General features: G+C 38.1%; 1 pseudogene; it reads right to left on the bottom strand.

The window, feature by feature from the left end:
- Positions 1 to 1,651: 1,651 nt before the first annotated feature.
- Positions 1,652 to 2,820, bottom strand: LOC147441494 (uncharacterized; annotated as a pseudogene).
- Between the last annotated feature and the right edge of the window lie 1,797 nt (positions 2,821 to 4,617).

The raw sequence follows: 4,617 nt of genomic DNA, 5'->3' as shown, positions 1-4,617 counted from the left end.
TGTCCATGAAGCACGCCGTTGCACCTGAATCTATTAATACTTCACAATCCATGTGCCTACCCGGCATATGGATCTTTGACTCGTAGCATAAAACTTGAAGTGGAAGTAGCGGGAAGAAAGAGACCTTTTTTTGCTTGTCTTTTGTCCAACCGGTCCATCTCTATTGGGGTTGGACGTCCATGTTTTCCGAACACATTGAGGCCATTGCGCCATGAACCTTCATCCTTCTCTTCCTTGGACATTGTTGAACCATGTGCCCTTGCTCTCCACAATACATACATAATCCATTAATGCATTGCCTTTGCTTCTCATGGGCTGAGAGAGGTTGAAATCGTGCTCAATCAATTCACATGGGCTCAATGATTGATTCATGGCCCTGTTGAGGTGTGTAGCCATTATGTGTCACTTCTGTTTGGGGTTGCAATGGTGCCCCAAGACGCCTCTCTTGTCTCCTCTCAAATAGTCGATTATCACATTCTAATGCTTGAGAGATGAACTCGCTTAGCTCTAGAATGGTAACCTAACAGGACATAAAAGTCCTTTCTAACATATGACTTCATGGAGGTCATGTCAAAATCACAAAATGCTCTAAAAGATCAACAAAATCACATGAAGTTCCAACAAAACCATCAACTAGTAGTTTTAATACACAAAAATTTTATCAAACCATGTAAAAAATTGTCAAGTAGAGGTATGCATATGTTTGGATGAATTTTTTTGTTTAGTCGACAAAAAACATGGACCCAAGAGGACAGTTTAAAGTTGATACTTGCACTCCAAGCTTTTGGCAAGAGCATGCAAGAGGCTTGGTCATCTCAAAACTTAGCACACTACATAATATAATCAAAGTAGTCCTTTCTAACATATGACTTCATGGAGGTCATGTCAAAATCACAAAATGCTCTAAAAGATCAACAAAATCACATGAAGTTCCAACAAAACCATCAACTAGTAGTTTTAATACACAAAAATTTTATCAAACCATGTAAAGATTTCAAACTCCACGATTAGATTTAATATGTGGAAGCTGTTACATAATGTAATAAAAGATCATGCCAATACGAGTGAATCAAGGAATTGTCAAGTAGAGGTATGCATATGTTTGGATGAATTTTTTTGTTTAGTCGACAAAAAACATGGACCCAAGAGGACAGTTTAAAGTTGATACTTGCACTCCAAGCTTTTGGCAAGAGCATGCAAGAGGCTTGGTCATCTCAAAACTTAGCACACTACATAATATATATTTTTATTTTGTGAGAAATACACAAACCACATGCCTAATGTAAACATTGATACAATTCATGTGCCTAACTCTAATGTACCACTCATTTATAGCATATTTTACACAATCATGTTTCATGGTTTGCAAAAACATATGGATGTCCTGCAATATGCAATATGTACAGAAGGAATGGAAAATTAACATTATCAAGCTGGCGAGCTTATTTTTTCCATACACAATATGGAGGTGGAACCACTAGAGCCAACATTTACGAAGAGGTTTCTATTGGTTTTACAGAAGGATTATTCTTCAAAAAGAAAGAAACGGGGTATTATATAGAAAGAAGACAATCCCAAGCAATCAAAATATCTTAGCAAATTCAAAGACAACAACGCTAGAAGAATTCTAGCATGCAAAAGAAATTTAGATTCACAGAGATTGACTACAACCAAAGATTGTAAAGTTTGAACTCTTAATGAATAGACAATCAAAAATTGAAGATTAAGCATGTATATGAGATATACACGCTCACTTAGTTTTTTGTACATAAGTTTCTCGAGTCCTTTCATGTCCTCATATTCTTTGAAAGCTTCCTTTTATGTATTTTGTTGGTCTTGAAACTTTTCAAACTCACAATGTCATAGCAAGTGTCTTTTTCCACTAGAGGTGTCAACCTAATTAGACGTTTTTCTCCAATAGAAAGTGCACATCCTGTGTATGTTAGATAATGTCCAGCCAAGGATCCTTGGAGACCATGAGTATACCCAAAAATATAGATTGTAGTATTTATTTCAAGAAGAATGACTTTGTTGCTATTCATAAGAACTTTATAGTCACCCAAGATATTTTGACAATGTCTTCAAAGAAAAATGATATGTATGCATCCATAGAATACTTTGAATGGAACATGAAAAGATATGGACTCGCCATTTTTTCTATACAAAACTTGAAAGTTTCATCTTTTCTAAGGTCAGGTGCCCTTGATCGTCCTGGTCTCTTCAAAAAAGTCATCCTTCAAAACAAATATATAATTAAGATATGAAAAATGATTCAAAAAAATATAGCAAAATGAGTGAAGATAACTTACGCTAAAGTTTTCATCGTAGACTGCTTGTTTTTTATTCCAAATGTTGATGGTGGACCCCTCAATTTTCTCATGGTTCTGTGGCTCTTCTACGCTTGGAATAGTACCTTGAGATGAGTATGGGAATTGAGAGAGCTTTTGGAGGGAGCTTTCAAGGGAGATTTTTTTAAGAAATAGATTTCCTGGAAAACTTATTGTTTTTAATGCCTATAGCTCCGCAGTGGAGAAATAAGCACTACAGGTATGGATACCCTCATGCTTCCTTACATTAGAGGAACAAAAATGTATAAGAAGACAGAATAAAAGACAATACACAGGAACTGAACACCATCTTCTTCATTGATACACAGCAGAACATAAGATTACATGAGAATGATATATCAATTGATTGTTACACAGCCCCACAATGACTGGTATGCCCCCCAAATATACCCATTGCTCCAGTGCAGATCAGGAACGGTGCAAATCCCATCTTGTCCCATGATATTCCATGAAGAACTGTTTGTAGTCGCATGAAGTCCTAGTCCGCAGAGTCCGGACATCCACAGGACCCGAAGTGTGCGGCTTATGCCGTAACATTGTTGAAAAATCTCTCCCTATGAACTTTGTGTTGGATTTCCCAATCTGATGCAAAAAGCTCCCTCTGCCAAAGGATGTACCATGATTTTGCAACCCATCACCCAAAATCGTGCCATCACATTAAAAGACATTGTACATGTGAAGACAAGTGCATAAGTCCATCATGTGAGAGCATTATATGACCTTTCATTTCACAAAATAAGCAGTATCTTCTTCACCTTTAAATACAACTGAATGAAAATATGAGCATCATGGATTAGAATGGAACTTCTCCGATGCAATGCATGCTACATTGGGGGAGAGGAGAAAGATACATAGTGAGAGACAGAGACATAGAGGGACAATGACAAGATACAAAGATAGACAAGCTGGGAACTTGCAGCTGGTTAGCTCAACCACAAAGAAAGTAGAACCATAGTGATTGAAAGCCCATTGATAAAAGGCACATAAACTTACAAAAATGGAACTTATTTATGAAATATTGCAAAAAGAAATCGTTCATAGCGATTCACGAAAAATAACATTTGACACTCTATGCGAAATGATATTTGAAATATCTATTCGAGTCCAGCGGAGAGAGAATCTAACTCCATAGTTTTTGTATGGGGCTCAATTAATGATGCCTCCTGTAATGCACAATCCACCTCTTCAGCAAGTTTCCTATCTCTCTCTCTCTCTCTCTCTCTCTCTCTCTCTCTCTCTCTCTCTCTCTCTCTCTCTCTCTCTCTCTCTCTCTCTCTCTCTCTCTCTCTCTCTCTCTCTCTCTCTCTCTCTCTCTCTCTCGAATATGTCTGCTGTTGGACTTGCATTTTAAGAATATAGAAAATCTGGTTGGAGAACCCCTCATTGCTCTCAAATATTGTCATCATTCGGCCCATTTGGCTCCCTAGAAAATCCATAGCCCCACAATCACCTTCATATTGCATGATAACGTTGTTCTCGTTTGTATATAGGGCAAGCAACTACCAAAGAAACCAATGCCTAAATTCCATACCTCCTGTAGGCACAACAAATGAAATCCAAAGACAACAAAGAAACTTTACACTAATACATAGGTGTCGTAGTGTACCTCACATAGGTGTCCCATCAATCTCCTTTGTCCAATTGATCTTCTCTATCCCTTCAAACCAGGCAATTGCCTGTGAAGTCCAGGTGTTCTCTTTCCTCATTGCAGACACCAAGAGTGTGCACACAGTCCTATTATCTTTCTTTCATATTGGTGTCTTGTAAACAACCACATTTCCATGGTCTTCACGCCATCCAATTGCAGCAGTGATATCATGCACCATTCCATAATTATCTGACAGGCAAACAACTACAAACACACCTCTATCATTCGATGTAGATAGCACTAGATGGGCAAGCTCTCCAAACTTACACACCCCCATTATATTCCATTGAATCACTTCAAAATTAGACAACCCATACACAAATGTATTGCAAGGCAAAAAAACAATGGAAGTGTTCAATGTAGAATCCACTACCGATCCTTCACGCAATGGATGAAGATATTTCTCCACAACGTGTGGCCTCATAGATCTTAACAAGGCTAGCTTCAAGTCGTTCTCTGCCTTGTTTGTCGATCCAAAATGAACAATCTGAATGTGGTCGCCATCACTCTCTGGAGATACCTCAATCGGCACAAGACACAGCTCAAAAGGCAACACAACTCCGAACCAAGTTTTCTACTTACTTGTCAATGGGTATGTAATCATTGGCAAGCCTGAGACAT

Source organism: Adiantum capillus-veneris, chromosome 15, assembly GCF_014529385.1.
Source record: "Adiantum capillus-veneris isolate H3 chromosome 15, ASM1452938v2, whole genome shotgun sequence".
Lineage (NCBI taxonomy): Eukaryota > Viridiplantae > Streptophyta > Polypodiopsida > Polypodiales > Pteridaceae > Adiantum > Adiantum capillus-veneris.
This window is presented reverse-complemented; position numbering and strand designations above follow the sequence as displayed.